Below are 21,502 nucleotides of genomic sequence, written 5' to 3'. Positions count from 1 at the left end.
GATATGCAGGGTGTTTACCTTACACAGCCTAACGGGGTTCAATCCCTGGCATCCCATAGGGTTCCTCAAGCCTGCCATGGAAGTAATTTCTGAGTACAGAGCCAGGAGTAACCCCTGAGTGCCAATGATCCAAAAACAAAACAGTTCAATACTAATACCCCAATAGAAATGCACCAAATTAGATGTCAAAGTAATATAAAGTCAACTAAGGTAAACAAACAAAACCAGTAACAGGATAATCTATTGGCAACAAATAACTTAGTAAACCTTCACACAATGACTTAATAGCCACATTAAGAGATATAATAATTTTCACCAATTTTCTCTTGCTAAAGTTTGAGTTTTTAATAATTCTATTGTAACTTAGTTGTAAACAAGAAATATAAAGTAAGTTATTTTGTGCCTGCCAAACAGGTTAGGCTTAGGGATGGGTAGAAATTGGGGAACAATGGTGGAAGAAATTTTGCACCAGTGGTGGGACTAATGTTGGAACATGGAATGCCAGAAATAAATGTATCATAAGCAACTATGTTTATTCATAGTGTTTGTGTAAAGAAATAAAATGTTTTTTAAAAAACGAGGGCATCATCTTTAGTGTGGTGCAATCGCCAGACTGTAAATATTTCCCAATTATCAACAAAGAGATAATTCCAAGTATTGTTGGGAATTGCCTATTAATGATTAATCCATTCATCTACTTCTTTTTTTCCCCCTTTCCTGCACTCTGTGTTTTCATTGTAGGAGAGAATTTGACAAAATTAGAATGTTCTGAATTTAAAACAACTAAAGAAGAATAGGTGTTTAGAGGAGAGAGTTCATTCAATTGGAGGGCCAGCTTTATAATGCTTAGATTAAAATTTTAGATGATCAATTCTAGATTTGGCTAAGCTATAAAATAAGGAGGTTATGTGAGTTATAAAATGTGCTATAAAATGGCATGAGCTATAAATAAAAAGTTTTATAGGGGCCGGGGCAATAGCACAGCGGATAGGCACAAGTTGCCTGTGGTCAACACAAGACAGACTCTGGTTTGAATCCCGGCATCCCATATGTTCCCTGAGCCTGCCAGGAGCGACTTCTGAGCACAGATCCAGGAGTAACTCCTGAGCACTGCCGGGTGTGACCCAAAAACAAAACAAAACAAAACAAAAAGTTTTATAAAATAAAATTTTTATTGAAATCAAATCAATTCATTGGTTTATTAAAATAAAATCAAAGCTTAAATTTGAACTATATTTTCTTCTTATACATTATTTAATATTATCTTGATAAAATAATTCATTTTTTCCTTCTGGTGCCAGGAATCAAATCCATGATCTCACATTTGCTCTACCACGAAGCTATGCTTATATTTTAAATAATTTTAGATGTCAAGTCAAAATTTTCAAGAGGTTATTTAATGTTTTCCAAATTTTACATTCTACACAGTTTAAGGAGTTTGAAGTACAAGTACAAGTACAAGGCAAGGCGCTTGTTTTGCACACAACAAACCAACTTCAGTCCCTGGCACCCTGGTACCCCCAAGCTCTCCAGAGGTGATCCCTGAGCAAGGAGCCAGGACTAAATCTTGAGCATCACAAGGTGTAATCCAAAAACCAAAGCCAACAATAATAATTAAAATTAAAAGTTTGAAGACCATATCCCTACACAAATTGCTAATTTTTAAGCAAATCAATTCTAATGTTTACTATTTTTGACTTTCTTTCTTCTTTCTTTCTTTCTTTCTTTCTTTCTTTCTTTCTTTCTTTCTTTCTTTCTTTCTTTCTTTCTTTCTTTCTTTCTTCCTTCCTTCCTTCCTTCCTTCCTTTCCTTCCTTCCTTCTTCCTTCCTTCTTCTTCCTTCTTCCTTCTTTCTTTCTTTCTTTCTTTCTTTCTTTCTTTCTTTCTTTCTTTCTTTCTTTCTTTCTTTCTTTCTTTCTTCTTTCCTTCTTTCTTTTCTTTTTGTCACACCTGGCAGCGGTCAGAGGTTCCTCCTGGCTCTATGCTCAGAAATTGCTCCTGGCAGGCTCGGGGGACCATATGGGATGCTGGGATTTGAACCACTGACCTTTGCATGAAAGGCAAACGCCTTACCTCCATGCTATCTCTCCGGCCTCATTTCTGACTTTCTTTACAATTCTCAATACCACAGGGACAGAGTGATAGAACAGCAACTCAGATGTTTGCCTTGCACACAGCTGACTAGGATTTGATCCCCAGCTTCCCATATGGACCTCCAAGACCACAGGAGCGATTGTTATAGAATACAGAGCTAAGAGTAACCTGAGCATTGCTGTGTGTAGCCCCCCCCCCAAAAAAAAAGATTTTCCATGCCATTATTTTCTTATTAAAATCATTCTTCAATTCTATCCTTTCCTTCTAAGGCAGTTCCATATTTTTATTTTTATAACTTATTTCATGGACTATTATATTCACTTTGGATATTTTATCAAAATACTATTTACTTGGCAAATCGCCTTTTTCTTCCTTGAGAAATATTTTTGTTTTTGTTTTTGTTTTTGGGCCACACTCGGCGATGCTCAGGGTTACTCCTGGCTGTCTGCTCAGAAATAGCTCCTGGTAGGCACGGGGCATGGGGGACCATATGGGACACCGGGATTCGAACCAACCACCTTTGGTCCTGGATCGGCTGCTTGCAAGGCAAACACCGCTGTGCTATCTCTCCGGGCCCGTCCTTGAGAAATTTTTAGGAAATGACTCTTCTTTGAGAAAATATAAAGTAAACTTCGTTTATCATCTAAAGTTCATTATATTGGACTGGCACCATAGCGCAGGGGTAGAGTGTTTGCTTTGCACGTTGCTGATGCAGAATAGAGCTGGCTTCGATCCCCAGCATCCCATATGGTCCCCCAAGCCAGGAACAATTTCTGAGCACATAGCCAGGAGTAACCCCAAAATAAAAATTAAAAATCAAATCAAATCAAGTTCATGATATTGATTTTTCTTCTTCATATTGAGAATTAAAGAAAAATATGATTTTAAGGAATAGGCATGTATAGTTACAGAGACCATCTCTATATTGTTTAAGGCACACTGGATTTGTTTAAATAAATTGAGGTTTGGTTTCTTTGAAGATTAAAGGACTATTAGAAGTACCAGGGTTAAATCATTTACCTTGCATGCAGCTGATTTCAAACCACAGCACTGTAAATGACCCATAAAGTACCACCAGCACAGATTCAGGAGTAAATCTTGAGCGCTATTGTATGCTCCACCACCTCTAAAAATAATAGCTGAGTATAGAAGAGTGCTCCACTGCTGAATTAACCTTTTATTATTCACCAGTCTTCAGTCTCTCCTCAATACTTAAGACCTATGCTGTTTTGTTATTGAAATTTTCTAAGAATATCTAATAAAGAACTAATAACATGTCAAAAAATATTTAAGACCTGATAAGAGAAATGTAACTGGTAGAAAGACTCAAAGTACCTTCTTCTTGATTTTTATTTGTTTTTATCGCAGTTTAGGTAATGGGGTTATAATAATGTACCTGTCATAGGTTTGATTAACAAAATTATTGCATTTTTCCCATCCAAACCATGTTGAAGTGAATAGCTTTCAATTGATGACACAACATGGGGTGCTGATGTAGAACCAGTGTGTTAAGAATATTTAAAGAAGAATAGGAGATGGCTTGGAGAAAATAGAACCCTTACTTCAGCTCAAATGGTCTTACTTCAGCTCATTTAAAAGATAAAAGTTTAGTTGTGGCCATTTGACTTCTAATAATGGCCAATAAAAAGAATGAATCAGACTTTAAAACAGAGCATTGGGGCATAAACTAGGCAAAGCTACCATCATGTTCTCCTGGGACTCACTGAGCTTGGCTCTGACTCTTCTTTCTGGTTGCTCTAGCCCTTTCCTAAAATCAATATGCCCCCAGCTGGATCAACTTGTCAAGAACCCCAAGTAAACACGCAGCAGTCTGTATAAGGGGCTCCCCCCTTAGGAGGTGTTGCCTGAACTACACCCTGAGATAAACAGCTTCATTTCTGGATCCCTTATACAGAGGTTTCCCAGAACTTCTGGTGCCTGGAAGAGACCCACCCCCTTCCTATGCTAAGCATTGTTGTTTGACCTATTTTCTCCTTGAAAATCTTCTTCTCTAAACTGGGGACATTGGAGATTGGGGGACAGGAAATGTGCACTGTACTGCAAATCAAAAAGTGTCTAAAAGAAAAAAACAAGAAGAGAGGAAGGGAGGGAAGGAGGAAGGGAGGGAGGGAGGGAGGGAGAGAGGGAGGGAGGGAGGGGGAGAAGGAAGGAGAGAAAGAGGGAGGGAGAGAGAGGGAAAGAGAGGAGAAAAATATATGCCCCAAAGACAGGAACAGGTGAGAGGAAAACTAGGGACTTCGGTGACTATTAATGTGTACTGGTAAAGATTGTTTTAAATTGTATGACAAACTCAATCATGGACAACTTCATTTGTGAAAAATAACAACTGTCTTAAGAACAACCTTGGAAACATGGTGTTTAAATTAAAAAAAAAATTCAAAACCTCTTCTGGAAGTCTAGGCTTCTTTTTGTTACCTCTATTTGCTTACTTTCCCTTCCAGGATTTGGGACTGAAAATGTCTCCCTTGCACTGTTGCAGGGTCAGTGCTCTGCTGTCCTGTGGAGAAGATTCCATCACATCTGCCTTCCTTCTCCTTACTTAAACTTTTGTTTGTTTGTTTGCTTCTAGGCCACACAGGGAGGCCCTCGGAGGTTACCCCTGGCTCTGTGCTCAGAATTGCTTCTGGCAGGCTCAATGCATATGGCAGACCATATGGGATGCTGGGGATCAAACCGGTGGGATGCATGCAGGGCAAATACCTACCTGCTGTGCTACGGCTCAGACCCCATTATTTAGATGCTGATTTCAGCACTGCCCTTTCTCCTCTGGGCTTCCTGGGTTCTCTTTCTCACTTCCTTTCAGCTTGTGACTTCCACTAGCTTCTTTCCTTACATTCCTGTTCCTTTAGGGTCACTATCTCCTACGTTCAGGAGCACCCAGAACCCTAACTCGTTGTAGACATCAACCCCCAGGACTCTCTTGTCATAATGTGCCCAGACCAGCGTCTTTCACCTCTCTTCTCTCTTCTACAAACTTTCCCACCTAACAAAACTGTGCAAACAATTACTCGTCTATGAAGTCTTTGAAAATGTAGTTTGCCCTTGTATCTTATTTCAAAGTTCTGCCCTTTTATTATTTCTATTTGTATCGCTAGAGAGCCCTAGAGAGCGAAGTTAGTTTCAGCCCAAATAGAAGCCCGAATTGAAAATTGCTTAGGCAGGAAAACCAGTTCAGCTGTAAGGTCTGAATTCAAGATTCATCCTACAAAGACCACAGGAGATGAACAGCACTGCTGTAAGGCATGGGAGTTTATTTACCAGCATGCTGGGGTCACTTTTCGAAGGAAACAACCCCTTCCTGAGCTCTCAGGATTCTTTTAATAGGATGACAGAGGCTTCAGACTATCACAGTTAACCTTTATGTTGATTGGCTGTTGTCTAGGTTTATCCTCTTCTGGATAGTTAGTTATCTAGAATGGAATATTGTGGATTTTAGGGCTTTGGGGTCTACGTAAGCTGAAGTAGTAGAGGAAGGGCTTGGATACCCACTGGGCGCCTGTGACCTTGTCCAGTCACAGGCCCTTGAGTGTTGCTAGTTTATCTTAGCTGTTTGGTACATATCTTTGAAGTTTCTGAAACTGGCTGTTCTGGCCTAGTCTTTGTTCCTTAAAACTTGAGCCTGTCAATGGCTATACTTAGGTTCACAGAAAATTTAGACTAGTTAATTCTAAATCAAACTTTAGATCTTAACTTTTTTTTTTAATTTTTGGGACACACTCAGCAGCACTCAGGGGTTACTCTTGGCTCTGAGCTCAGAAATCGCTTCTAGCTGGCTTTGGGACCATATGGGATGCCTGCGATTGAACCCAGGTCCATCCTGGTCAGCTGCATGCAAGGCAAATGCCCTACTACTGTGCTATCACTCTGGCCTTAGTTCCCAACACTCTTTAGATCCTAACACAGCTACCTAGCATAGCTTCATGTAGTTTTGTTTGTTGCAAGACCAAAGAGGCTAACTCAGAATGAGTCACTTCTTGGCTTTTTTAACTGAAAAACAAGTGAAATTAGAATTGTTCACTCAAACCGAAAGAGAATCACTAACAATTCCCCCCTCGAAGAAAATTTGACAGGCAAAGGGTTGGATACTACTTACATGTAGAAGCCCTTATTTCAATCCCCCACATGGATCCCTTACATTGCCAATAGTTAACCTGGTGGCCCCATGGCACCATCAAGAGGCCTGGTGGAGCCCTGCAACTCTCTGTGCCCAAACAGCACCAAGTGGCCATGTGTTAGTTCTGAAGAGCTGAATCAAATCTCACTGGCTCAGAAAGGCTCAGGAAGCCTTCTGCAAAAGGAAACGTTAGATATTCTAAATAATAATGGTGACACATCTGACTATTGCACTGTTAGGGTCCAGAGTTGAAAGATAGACCACAATTGAAATAAAGCAAAGCCAAGCTTTATTCTATCAACAAGCTACAAACTGACCATTAGGGCCACCTTGTGCAGGAGGTGATTCCAACAAGGGGTCACAAGCTAGGTTATATAGGACTAGAAGCATGACCTTTTAAGTTGATTGGCTGTTATCTAGGGTGTTTCTAGGGTGTTTCATCATGTCCTTTTATGCCTAGCTGTAGGGCTTATAATTTATAGAGCCTTGAGGTATACGGCATTACTATTGGGATAAAAACTTAGCCTTGGGGCCGGAGAGATAGCATGGAGGTAAGGCGTTTGCCTTGCGTGTAGAAGGACGGTGGTTCGAATCCCGGCATCCTATATGGTCCCCTGAGCCTGCCAGGAAAGATTTCTGTCTAGCCAGGAGTAACCCATGAGTTCTACCAGGTGTGACCCCAAAACAAAACAAAACAACTTAGCCCTTATGTTGAACTTAGTCTTGTTAGCCTTAAATAGAAACTTAACTTGAGGTTGACAAAATGGAGTCCTTCTGCCCAGGCTTCACAGCACAAGCTATTTTAGCAACAGTCCTCCAAGCCTCTTCTATAGCACTTCCAGTCCAGCCTTGTCATGTGTAGGACAAATGAACTTCTAAGAACGACTCCTTGGCAAGGTAATTGTTTTGGTATTTCTTAGCTTTCGACTGGGCCACCATCTTTTTCTTTTTGTTTCTTAACAAATAGCTGGGCAAAAAACAGTTCTGCAGAAACAATAGACCAAATGGTGAGTAACAGAAAGAATGAGAGAATATTCTAAGACTCCCCTAGTGGTGTAATAGGAAAGAAAATGTCTTCAGGTGCTTGTCCTAACTTTGGCTGCTGCTTGGTTTTTAATTCACTAAAAAAAAAAAAAAAAAAAAAAAAAAAAAAGTTCAGATAAAAAAAGAGAAGGAAAAAAAGAGGGTAAAGAAAGAAAAGAGGAAAATAGTAAAAGAAAAGAATAAAAAAAAAAAAAAAAAAAAAAAAAGAAAAAAAAAAGAAAAAAAAAAGAAAAAAAAAAAAGAGGAGGAAATAAGAAAAGAAAAAGGGAAAAAAGATAATACAATTGCAGTCTTTTTAATGGGGTAGGGTTATAGAAATGGGGAAAATTTTCCTCGCCCTCAAATTTCTTTGAAATAGCAATAACATTAAAATGCTTCTCTCTACCAACATACTATCTTTATTGACTTGGGGGAAGGGGTGTCATGAGCTCCCAAGTATGCTCAAGAGAACCCAACTGTGATTCTGAGCCAACCGTGATCGTGGTTCCATGCAAGGCCCCATGAGAGGGAGATAAGATGCTTCAGGGAGGGGGCACTCTGCAGGGGCTTATCTCCTCCTACCTCTACACCCCAGTGGAACTCCAGGGCCTCTAGGGCCACATGTAGCAGGAATCTAACCATGCTGGGATCAGGCCTGACTGGGCAAGTTTGAAGTAGGGTTGCTGTGGAAGATTAAGAAACAGAAACAGATATAAGAGGAAAGAAAAGCAAATATGAACCAAGGTTCTAAAGGCCATTTAGACTGAGAGCCTCAACTGCTTAGTTCAGTCAATATTTATTAGAATCAGCACAGGAAAGGGAGAGAAATCCTTCAGTTACTTGCCAATCTGTGCTCATCTGACCTGTGTAACTTTTACAGACCAGGGCCTGCCTTGTGGGAAAAACACTTTGGGGCTTATCTTCTTGGGTGCTTCCTTGGGGAGAAAGAGCAAGAACTAAGCTGCCTCAATAGCTTTCTGGGTCCCATCACCTGCCAATTCTTCCTTTTTCCACATCATCTCAACCTTTATTCTGAGTAGAACTAGGGCCTGTGCCTGCTTTACTCCTTTCTGGTCCCTCTCTTAAATTATCTTTGTTGTTCTTGTTTTGTTTTTGTTTGGGGGCCACATCGGCGGTGCTCAGGGTTTACTCCTGGCTCTGTGCTTAAGAAATCACTCCTGCAAAAAAAAAACCCAAAAAACATTTAAGGGCCCGGAGAGATAGCACAGCGGCGTTTGCCTTGCAAGCAGCTGATCCAAGACCAAAGGTGGTTGGTTCGAATCCCAGTGTCCTATATGGTACCCCGTGCCTGCCAGGAGCTATTTGTGAGCAGACAGCCAGGAGTAACCCCTGAGCACTGCCAGGTGTGGCCCAAAAACCAAAAAAAAAAAAAAAGAAAAGAAATCACTCCTGATAGCCTCAGGGAACCACATGGGATGCCAGAAATTAAATGTGGGTCTGCCACCACATGCAAGGCAAGTTATTTTAAGTTATTTTAAGTGAGGAAAGAATTTCCTCCTTTCTGTTAGAAAGAGGAAAACATGTTTGGAAAGATTGTCTCTTGAAGAAATCTTAATCTTTATTTGTTAAAGTGAAAAGGAGAGACCAGATAACACGGCCATGTGGAATATTTTTGTCCTTATTTTATTTGATTTTTATTATCTCCTTTCGTAGGCTTGAATTGTAAACTATGTGATTATGTTCCATGTCCCAAATAAGTTTAGAGCCAGAGAGATAATCTAAGACAGCTTTTTCAACCACTGTGCCACAGCACACTAGTGTGCCGTGGGAAAAAATTCCAGTTTCATTCGTAGCATGCGGCTTTGGCATGATTGGTCTAACTGTGAGCCGAAGAGCATGTTTCAGACTATAAAAACTAAAAACTAAAGACAGAGAGGCCGAGGGCTGTTGATGAAGAGCTACGTGTGTGTCTTTCTTTCATTCCTGCCAGAATAGCAGCTTTGTGTTCAGCCAAACAGGCCCAGGTTTCGCACTGAGTAAGTAAACAGAAATATAAACAATTATAAAATACTTTATTATTTCATAATAAAGTAATTATAAAATAATTTCTTTTTATTTATTTGATTCCTAGTCAAGAGAATTACTTTATATATAGTCAATATAGGCACAGAGTTAAAAAAAATTTTTTTAACATTTTCTAATGGTGTGCCTGGAGATTATTTTTTCCATGAAAAAAGCGTGCCTTTGCACAAATAAAGGTTGAAAAACACTGATCTCAGGGTTAAAACATTTGCCTCGAATGGCATGTAATGGACCCCAGATTGATCCCTGATGCTGCATAGAGTTCAGTGAGCACAGAGCCAGGGGGAATTCTTGAGCACTGCCAGATGGCATTCTCCCTCCACATCCAAAAAAAAAACCTTAATAAATAATAATGGGTATGTGTAAAATAAACAAATAATATTGTATCACACAGGGTGGGAAACGGGCAAAGCTAGAACGTCCATCCTAACTCTGATTCTTTTTTTTTCTAAACTTGATTGATTGATTTGGGGGCCACATCCAGCGGTGCTCAGGGGCTACTCCTGGCTCTGCACTCAGAAATTGCTCCTGGCAGGCTTGGGGGACCTATGGGATGCTGGGAATCAAACCAGGTCCCTCCCGTGTGGCCGCATGCAAGGCAAATGCCTTACCATTGTGCTATCCCTCTGGCTCCCCCTAACTCTGATTCTGAAATCAATAAATATTCTTCACAGCAATCTTTGGTCATAGCCAGTTATCTGGAGCAGAGATATCTGGCTGCCACTTGGCTACTAACTTCATAAGGTGAATTCTGATTGTTTTATATTACTACTCATATGGGCTCACACAGGGTGAAGATTAGGCCCCCTTCTGGCAAATGGAATGTGGTGGGAGAGAGACTTTTAGAAAGATTTTCTTGTTCTGAAAGAGATACAGTTTTCACCTGTCTTGAATTTGTTGCATCTATATGAACCCTGTGAGGAGAATAGAGGGGAGACCACAGGGCCAGCAGCACAAACAGAACCCTGATTCCAAACCCCTGAGATTTGAGTATCTTGTTTTGTGAGATGAAGTTTTCTATTGTCTACTTCCTTTCTCCAGTGAACCTTCCTCTGGGCTTCAATTAGAATTGAAGCTCCACTATGACGTGATATTACCTCACATCTGCACCCTGGGAAGGACACAGGGATCAGTCTGTCTGGCCTACCTCGTTAGCTTCTAAACAGCTAGAGGTGTGTGTGTGTGTGTGTGTGTGTGTGTGTGTGTGTGTGTGTGTGTGTGTGTGTTTGACTGCTTTGCATGAATATTTGGGCTCCATATCTTCTGTCTGTATTGGGTCTTGTGAATGTTAAAAATTTTGTTTCCTCCATCCCTTCACCAGCAGGCGATATCATGAACTTCCATCAATATAAAACATATATAAAACATATATAAAACATAGCTTGTGACTCTCAGGCATCTCCATTCTATTTTTTTTTATTCTATAGAGGAAATAAATATTCTCAAAGAATATTTGAGAATACATGGTTTTTCTTAGACCTCTTCTAGAGAAAAGAAACTTCCAAACTGGAGGCATATTCAAAACCAGTTTTATTTCCTTGAAAAGGAAAAAATATATGCATTGGAAGCAAGAGTCTTCTCTTTAGAGTTTTGTCTTTCTATGAGATGTCAATAATTTCTGACAGGATGAAAAACACAATGGAAAACATGAAAAAGCATCTCTAGTTCTGAGTGATTGTTCAAATGCTTCACCCTCAAGAAGTCACCCAAATGATTAAATTTTACTTTGTGTGTATGTGTGCGTGTGTGTTCAATTGATCACCAAAATGAAAGATTAATAGGGAATAGATCTAAACCATTTTTTTTTCTTTTGCATGAGAGGACTCTACAGCACAGAACAGTAAGGCTCATGCCAAGGTCAAGGTTAGGTTTTCCCAAATTAATTCCCAGTTCCCAGAGAGCCCAGTTCACTGGCAGCTCCGAAAAGACAACAAATGCATCAGACAAGGACTTATTTGGTTTAATTCTGGTTTAATTCTTGCTTGCAAGGCCTGAAGGTCTAATCCCGAGATGGGAAGGGCAACGTCAGAAGTTTACCCTCTGGCGCCACCTGCTGCTCCTATTCCGCAACGACAGCCAAGCAAATTACTAAAATCACCGTAGAGCCATATCCTACTTAACCTCCAGGTGGCGCTGCTGTTCAGAAAAAGCGATTTTTAAGATCTGTCACCCCCCCCCCAGATCTGAAAGCCCAGCACTGATTTGCCTTTTAGGGTCTTTTTTATAAAAGTTGTAGAAAGACATTGACTATCTGTCAATTAAATCTTTCCATTTATTTTGCTTACTGTTTTTATCCTGTCTCCTTTACAAGGTCTTTTTAAGTGATTCCCTTAAAAATCTTGAGTTTTGTTAGTGATGTTTCCTCCTTGAAGATGCCTTTAGCCTCAATGTCATGGGGTGTTTTTACCTACGTGTTATTCTATATACCTTATAATTCTGGGTTTGATATCAAAGTCTTTAATCTATTTGCATTTGACCTTTATGCATGGTGTTAGATAGAGGTCAGAGTTCACTTTAACACCACCTGTGTTGAAGAGGTTTCCTTTGCTTCATTTTGCATTTCTTGCCTCTTTATTAAAGATTAATTGATTATATGTCTGGGGAACATTCCCTGAACACTCAAGATTATTCTATTGATCTGAGGGTCTGTCTTTATTCCAATACCTTGCTGTTTTAATGATTATTTCTTTGTAGTACAATTTAAAGTTGGGGAAAGTGATGCCTCCCATCTTCTAAGGGTTGCTTTAGCTAAAGAAAGTGTGGTACATTATACAATGGAATATTATGCAGCCATCAGGAAAAATGAAGTCATGGATTTTCCTATACATGGATGGACATGGAAACTATTATGATGAATGAAATAAGTCAAAGGGAGAGAGATAGACACAGAATAGTCACTCTCATCTGTGGGATTTAAGAAAAACAAAAGACATTATTGTAATAATATCCAGAAACAATAGAGATGAGGTTTGGAAGGACCAGGCCACGGTATGAAGTTTACCACAAAGAGTGGTGAGTTCAATTAGAGATATAACTACACTGACCACTACCATGACAATGGTAGTGAGTGAGAGAAATAGAATGTCTTTCTATTTCAGGCAGAGGTGGGGGTGGAAGGAATTGGGGGGCATTGATGGTGGCAAGGTTGCACTGGTGAATGGGGGTGTTCTTTTTTTATAACTAAAACCCAACTATAAACATGTTTGTACTTAAATAAAGATATTATAAAAAGTAAAATAAAAATAATAATTTAGAGGAGAAAATAAAAAACTCTTGAGTTTTCAGACAGATTGTCATTTGCTAAAAGATGACTTCTTTTTTTTTTTTGGGCTATCAAGTACAGTAGTTTATTTTTTATGAGCACAGACATACAAAGATGTGTTTGAAACTATGAGGAATTAAAATTATATTGTACCGGGGCCGGGTGGTGGCACTAGAGGTAAGGTGCCTGCCTTGCCTGCGCTAGCCTTGGACAGACCGCTGTTCAATCCCCTGGCATCCCATATGGTCCCCCAAGCCAGGAGCAACTTCTGAGCGCATAGCCAGGAGTAACCCCTGAGCGTTACCGGGTGTGGCCCAAAAACCAAAAAAAAAAATTATATTGTACCAAGAGGTTATGACCAATATCATACTGGCAGGTGCCCTTGAACTGTACTTATGCAAGCTCTATAATATAAACAAAAAACTAATTCAATCAGGTGTTTCATACATTTTGGATTCCATGACTAATGAACGTCTAACACCTTCCCCAGATTTTGGCAACTACTTTTGAAGATGCACTTTCTCTCAACATACAAGCATGTAGTATGCCAGTGAGTCTGCCTCCTCTATATTTCCTGCTGGTATTTAAATTTAATCTATATGGTTTGAACCCTTCCCTTTTTAAAAATCAATTGAATCGGGGCCGGGCGGTGGCGCTAAAGGTAAGGTGCCTGCCTTGCGTGCGCTAGCCTTGGACGGACCGCGGTTCGATCCCCCGGTGTCCCATATGGTCCCCCAAGCCAGGAGCAACTTCTGAGCACATAGCCAGGAGTAACCCCTGAGCGCTATGGGGTGTGGCCCAAAAACCAAAAAAAAAAATCAATTGAATCATATAAATATTTTCTTTTTTTATCGTAATGGCTTACATTATTAGAGGCATTTTTAATTTTTTCACAAATCTTACACAGTGATATTTAAGGTACACAGTGACAATAAATGAGGGCCTTTCCACCACCAGTGCTGTCCTCCCTTCATCCCTGTTCCCAAGCATATATCCCTTATCTCCCTCCTTTATCCCCCAGAATGCTAGTGTAACTAAAGGCATATATGCAGTTCCAGATATTTTTACTAGTGGTTTCTTAAAAGTTTAGAGTCAAAGGAGCTCTGTAAAAATAATGTTAGAGTGGCGATTATCGTTTGCACGGGCCCACCAAAGTATGGGGGTCATGGAAAGAAAAAACTTTGGCCTAAGTACACAGAGACCCTACCCCTGAAGTTTCCTGACATAAGACCATTTCTAGGCTCCAGGCAAACTAGTTTGTCCAATCCCGGTCATTGTCTGTAGTGCCCATACAGTTATATTTTTTTACAGTCTCTGTTGTTGGTATCATGTTTCTGTACTGAAGATCCTGGAATCTGTATATCCTACATTGAAGTCAGGATGGTGCAGAGCGGCGTCTAATTTCAACTCACAACTGAAGGGCAATGCAGAAAGCCCTGTCCAGTACGCAGGTTATTGTTGTTGTTTAAATCTTCTCAGTGTTAAGGGAAGACTCTTTTGAGTAAATCGATGTCAGAGCAGCAGTAGGGTCTTCCCTGGTAGAGGATTGCTTCCAGGTGATGTCATAGATAACTTTGGATGTTTCGTAGATGGCTTCCCTGGTTCAGGGGTGACTGGAAAATGCCCAAAATTTGAGACCTGTGCCGGGTCATAAAAGATGACTTCTTGAACACATTTTATTTGTTAAATTGGGTTGTTTTGGTCGCACTCAACTTAGAATTTGCCCATGGCTGGGGCTGGAATGATAGCACAGTGGTGAGGTGTTTGCCTTGCATGCTTCCAACCCTACAGACCTCGGTTAGATTCCCAGCAACCCATATGGTCACTGGAGCCTGCCAGGGGTGGTTTCTGAACAAGAGCCAGGAGTAACTCCTGAGCGCTGCAGGTTGTGACACACCCCCTCAAGAAAAAGGGAAAAAAAAAATTTGCCCATGGTTGATTTATAATTTTCTCCAAAGTCAAAGAGCATCCTGAAATCCTTCATATCTGACCTATTGACAGTTTGCTTTGCCTCCAAATATCTTAATGTATGAACATTTGCATATGGGAGCTAGTTTAAGGTTTCACTCTGCAGCCTGCCAGTTTTCTCCACAAAACCTTATTTTTAAGTGGTCAACTGGGATTCTGTGAGAAAACACCACAGGGCAGAAGAATTCCTACAAGAATCTCTGTTGACTTCTTATTACCAAAGCCAGATTCTTCTTAATTCACGACTCAAGAGTTGAGAATTTACTATTACAGTCTCATCCCTGTCAATTTAAGAATGATTCAAGTCTGATTTCTTTTTTTTTTTTCTTTTTGGGCCACACCCAGTGATGCTCAGAATTTACTCCTGGCTATGCGCTCAGAAATCACTCCTGGCTTGGGGGACCACATGGGACGCTGGGGATCGAACTGTGGTCTGTCCCAGGTTAGCATCTGCAAGGCAAATGCCCTCCCACTTGCGCCACCGCTCTGGCCCCTCAAGTCTGATTTCTAAGTGAGATGGGGTCCAACCCATTTATTGAGATAGATTTCCTGAGAATGTCAAAATCCTGCCTCTAAAACACTATTAAATCGTCAGGCAACGTGACTTTTTTTTTTATAATTTTTAAAGACTGTTTTACCTTTATAAAAATGTTTTTATTTAAACCATTGTGATTTACAAAGTCATTCTTAGTTGAGTTTTAGACATACAATATTTCAGCACCAATCCCACCACCAGTGTCTTCTCCCTCCACTAATGTTCCCAGAGTCTATCCCATGCACCATCCCCTGCAATTATCACAGACCTGTTTTTAATTTTGGTTGTTAAAGTTTGAGTGTCATGATTTCATTGTTGTTGACTCTAGTTTTGGGAGCTGGTTGGCAGCTGGCTAAGGTAGGAGGCATGTTTTGCTTCAAGAGGAGTTAAGAATTGAGGGTTAAAGGGGTTAAATGGGAAGAGTAACATGTTGGGCTAAAAAAAAGGGTTTGTAACATGGTAAGCAAAAGGGAATAAGGGGGTTATATATGATGGCAGGAGAACAACATACAACATAGGCATCATATCTGTTATCGACAGGCATTAGACTGGCATTGGTGTGGTGACCACATACACTCATGTGCATATAACCGCAGACACAGAATATTGATTCATGAGTTACCTTTACAGAGCTGACCCAAGTGATATGGGACTTAAAAGGGGAGCTGGAGAGATAGCACAACGGCGTTTGCCTTGCAAACAGCCAACCCAGAACCTAAGGTGGTTGGTTTGAATCCCGGCATCCCATATGGTCCCCCGTACCTGCCAGGAGCTATTTCTGAGCTGATAGCCAGGAGTAACCCCTGAGCACCGCTGGGTGTGGTCCAAAAACAAAAACAAACAAACAAAAAAGCTTAAAAGGGGGAAAGAAAAAAAATGAAAACCAAACAAAAAAGATTATTTAAAGCTGGCAAGTCTGATGTAAAAGTTTTCCATTTGTTAGGCCAATCATGATTGGGGACGGTGAGCTTTACTGGAAAAAGGCTTCATGCATTAGGTTGTGTATAAAGCATTCTAGAAAACTACGTAATATGGTATTGAGCACTGTATAGGGAGTATAAACAGTGGAATATTATACAGTAGGTCCTGGCATCCCATTTCCTTTCCCAAAAGCCATCCAAAATTATGAGCATTATGGTATCATAATATAGTAAACTACCTATAGTTTGCCTACATAAACTATAAACTACCTACAGTCGCTGCACATTTTGGAAGATAAGGACTGATGGGAGGGAAGGAAAGCTGTTTGGGAAGGCTGCTTGGACAGTGTTCCTTTCCCACAAACCCCTTGAGACCCACCTGTCTGGCCTCCTGTTCCCAGGTGAAAAATGTTCCGGTTTTAGTCTGTCGTAATTTCTAAGCAGAGAGTCAGGACTAATCCATAAGTGCTGACAGGTGCGGCCAAGAAAACAACAACAACAAATCTCTTAAAATCAGAAAATAGATCAATGGTAACCAGAGGGAATGGGACTTTGGGGTGACAATGGAAAAAGGAGTCAACTCATGATTTCTAAGTGCTTGAGTTTCCCCTTACCCCACCTCTTTTAGTTTGTTTGCTTTCACTGTGTTTTTATTCTTTTCCTATTCTATGATTTTTTGGGGCCACACACAACCATGCTCAAGTTTTATTCCTAGTTCGGTGCTCAGGGGTCACTTCTTACAGGGCATAGGAGATCATGTGTGGTTTGGGGGATCAAATTGGGGGTCAGTCATGTGCAAGGTCCATGCTCTATCTGGGGTACTATCTATCTAACCCTATTTCCCTGTTTTTATTTGTGATTACATTATGAGAACATTATGGCCTGAGAGGACCGTTGTTTGGATTTCTATCTTCTTGAGTGTATGGAGATGTCTTGTGGCTCATCTCTTCTGTCCTGAGAACATTCCACATGCGCTGGGAAAGAATGCATTCAATTTTGGGGGACAGTGAGGTGCCTTATCATAGTTTTATTAGGTTTATCTCTTCCATGTATTTCTTTAAGATCCCCCAGAATTGAGTTATCTCATGTACTTGCCTGAGAGTATCCCCCGAAATCAATTGAACCCCCTGGACATTTTCAGGTTTGAGATTGAGCAGCTAACAGAGAGATATTTCCTCTGGGACCCACCTTGGAATTAAAGTCTCCTGTACGCAAAGTAGGACTGAAATTTTTCACAGAATCACAGCCTCCAGCCTGCTGAGAATGACACAGTTTGGTCACAGTTTTACACAAACAGTTTTGCGGATAAACTGAACAGTCAACAAGGGGGAAATACACTCTTCATTATAATTCTCATGAGTAAAGCAATTTAAGAACAAGTGTGTTTAAAGGGAAAGAAGAATCGGAGAGGGAAACATTAGCAATGCTCCTGGCAGTGCTCAGAAACTAGTCCCTGGCTCTGACTCATAAGTCATAGTCATATGACTCATAGTTGGCAATGCCCCAGGTACCATCACAAGGTGCCAGGGATTGAACCACAAGAAGAAGATGCTTTCATCCCTGGACTTTCTCTGTGGCTCCCATATCATTCATTTGTTTCAAAGATGAAAATTACAGTCCAAAATCAAGAGAATAGTTTCATTTCTATTTATTTCAAAAGCAATAATAGGGAGGGAATAAGCAAAGCTTGCGGGAGTGGGTGGGTGGGTTGTTTCTATTCAGAGACAACATCTATTTCTACCAAGTCAGATCAAATAGTATGCAAGAATAATCGATGCATGAGAAGATTTTAATGAAGTTAAAAATTAAATCATAAAACTGAGTCAGTTTTTTTGACGCTGATGGTCATTCTGGCTGGAAATATTTGACATGTTATTGTAATCCTGAAGTTGTTGATTGTCACAGGGTTTAGAGTCTTTCAAACATGACTCAGGGAAAAATCCTTTATGCAGAAAAATCAGATTGGCATCCTTGCCTACAGAAAGAGCTTGAATTATCCATGCTTGCCTATGTGTGCATGGATCACATATGTTTTATATTTTCATTTTGTAAGTAATATAATCAAACTTTCTGAAAGAAAATGTAAGGATGACATAAAAATAATGCTAAGGAAAAAGTAGCTCTTACTCCTCAAGACCTGGGACCTTTTTCTAAATTCTTGTTTTGTTTTAGGTGCTACCAACATTTGTTCTTGGGTTTACTCATGGCTTTTTGCTTGGGCTTCACTCCTGGCAGTGCTCAGGGATTGAACCAGGATTGAACCAGAAGCTGTGCACAAGGGAAAAAAACCTTACTCCTCTATTGTCTATCTGACCTTCTAAATGCTTGGTGTTAGCAATGGACAATTATAGGGTTATATCTTTTTTTAAATTTTTACATTCAGATAGCTTTATTATAGTAGTATCTATTTTACAATATAAAAACCAGGGTTATTCTCCCTGAATATATTAAATAGTAAAATTCAGAATAAAACAAAAATCTCTGCAGGAACCAGCTACTAAGAAGTCACTTATAGTAATGATCAGATGTTAAAACCAGAAAAGTTCAGGGCAGGACCAGATATAATTTTCCATGACCAGTGTTTCTAATGCTCACATGGGGGACAAAGTCTGGTTTGCTAGCCCAGCTCTTTTAGGGAAACTGAAGTGAACTTTATACATTAAACTAGGGATGTCTGGGGCATCCCTAGCCTGGACTGAAGTTAACAGAACCAAACACTGAGGGGAAAACATGAAGATGTTTTCAGCTGCAGCAGGAGTGAAACAAGTCAACGCAAAGTAAGTCAGAGAGCTGATTTTTCTCCATTCCTGTATGGACATCCTCATTTCTTGTTAGAGATTCTATCCCGAGTTAGTGGTGATTCAGGCTGCCTTATTGCATGCTTACCAATTTAGAAACCCCAGGAAGTACTTTGAAAGGTCTGTAAAACACACCTGTCAATAGAAAATAAGTAGATAAAATAATATAGAAATAAATAGAAAACATAGTAAACAAAGGAGAAGCTCACCAAATATATATAAGATGCATTTAGGGTGATGTGATTGTGTGTGTGTGTGTGTGTGTGTGTGTGTGTGTGTGTGTGTGTGTGTGTGTGTGTAGAAAGGACCAGAGAGAACAATAGAGCTCTTTCAGCTTATTTGGAATATTATAGTTCATGTGTTTCAAAAATTAAATTTCAAGTCAAAAAATTAAATTTCAAGACAAAAAATTAAATTCCAAAAGAAAGATCATTTTTTAAAAAACGGACAGAATTTTCCTCATGCAATTATGGAAGTTCTGATCTCTGCCACCAGGCCACATCCCAGATCCTTTCACTCTTGTATTTCTCTCAAAAAATTTCAACACACAACTCGGGTCATTATGGTCTCCAAAACAAAAACCACACACAACCCCTGAGATTCTGAGGCGAGTTTCTGGTGAAATGCTCAGGCTGACAGACATATTGAGAAAATCCGGTAGAGCTACACAGGGGTCAAGATTCCACATTCTCAAGACACACATTTCTGTAAAGTTCCCCAGGTCCACTTGGCAGGATGAGCTTTGAATTCGACTTCTGGTTTGATGACCCCATTAATGATTAGCAGTTCCAACCTGGGAGAGGTAAAAACCCTTTGCTGTCTGCTTACTAGGAGGTGGGGAAAGCTTGAAGGACGACCCGGCTCTAGGCCGAAGGTGCTTCCTCAGATGCTCCTTGGGTAAGTAATTTATTTTGATCTTGCTCTGAGCCACCCCTAATGGTCCTTTCACACTCCAGCTTGTCTGATGTTGATTTTTAAAAATGAGTGAAATGTAAGGTGATAGATTACCACCAAAGGTCAAAGTGATCGAAGCAGAAGCTGGACTTTTGGAGCTGATCACATGCTAGTGTGTCTCCCTGGGAGGGATCTAGAACAATTTGGGATGTGAACTTAGCGGGAGAGGAGGGATCTGTTTGTGAACAAATATCAGCTCTACTATCTCTTTTATTGACTGAATAACCTAGAGGTAGATGGTCCATGTTCTTGCCACAGTGCAACAAGATAGTACAGCTCTTAGGGCACATGGCCAATACACACCTGACCAGATTCAGTTCTTGGCACTGCATGATATACTGTTTCTGTTGTGGCCATGGAGGTCCATGCTGTGAGGTGTGGGTACTGGAGTTTGCTAGAACTGGGTACTGCTGGAGATGATCCAATTGATTCCTCAAACCTCAAGCTTGGTCCCTTTGGCAAAAATAAATAGATGGGGGTGGGCACAGGCCTTCTGAGAACCTTTTAGGAGGCTCCCAAAATTAAACAAGAGAAAAATAATAGTGGGCCAGAGTGACTAGACAGCAGGTAAGATATTCTCCTGAACCCAATATAGCCCCCAAGAACTGCTGCGAGTAATTCCTGAGTCAGAAATAACTCCTGAGCAACCTGGGTGTGGCCCCAAAACAAACAAAAAGAAATAAAAAATAATCCTCCCCATGAGGTTGATGCAATCTGTCTAAGTTAGTAGTTAACAACAGTGGCTAAGTTGACTTCTGCTATACCAACTCTTGTGAAACACAGAAGAAAAGCTGTAGATAGCTGACAAAAATGTACTCCAGATAGAAAGAAAAAAATAGTATTCGCATCCTCATCCCATAGATGAAGAGTCGATTCCCACCTGCCAGAGCTGGCTCTGGCCTTTCTTAAGATCCATCTACTCAGCAGTAAGGCTATTTCTAATATCTTCGAAGACCCTGGTCTTTGTAACCAAGTTCATTGTTTTGGTGTCCTATTCACATCCACTAGGCTCCACGGCTTTAACAGAAAGATCTGGGGGTGGTTCTGGTCCAAGAAAACATCTAGAAAAATACATAATAAATAACTAATGAGTTAGAGCCATCTATAATCAAGTAAAGGAGACTGAATGAAAAGGAAATGTAGGGCTGGATTGATAGCACAGTAGTAGGGCCTTTGCTTTGCATGCGACTGACCCAGGATGAACCAGAGTTCAATCCCTGGCGTCCCATATGGTCCCCTGAGCCAGGAGCAATTCCTTAGTGCATAGCCAGGAGTAACCCCTGAGCATCACCAGGTGTGGCCCAAAAACCAAAACCAAACCAAACAAACAAGAAAAAAGGAAATGTAGAGAAAGAGGCAATGGAAGTGTACTGTAGGGCCATGAACGAAAGGGAGTCAGAAGGAATTACTGGGGAAAGTCCACAAGGCTAGAACATAGAAGCCACAACATTCTGCTGTTACTTGTACCTCATAAATGTATGTCTGGAATGGTGAATACCCCTGCCTTACACCTAACCATCCCTGCAAGAAACCTCAGTGCAACTTCCTGTGAATACAGTTTGGAACCAGAAACATCTCAGGATACTATATGCCCCCTCTTGCTTAGGTTGTCAACACACTTTTCTGGAGCAATGATAGAAAATACATGTATTTATTAAGACCATATATGATTGCATTACATTACATGTATGTATAGTTATACATACTCAGCAAGTCATTGAACAAATTCTGACATTTGTTCAATGTTATATTTAGTGTGACTTCCTGTTCT

Source organism: Suncus etruscus, chromosome 18 (assembly GCF_024139225.1).
Source record: "Suncus etruscus isolate mSunEtr1 chromosome 18, mSunEtr1.pri.cur, whole genome shotgun sequence".
Taxonomy (NCBI): domain Eukaryota; kingdom Metazoa; phylum Chordata; class Mammalia; order Eulipotyphla; family Soricidae; genus Suncus; species Suncus etruscus.
Note: the sequence above shows the minus strand (reverse complement) of the source record.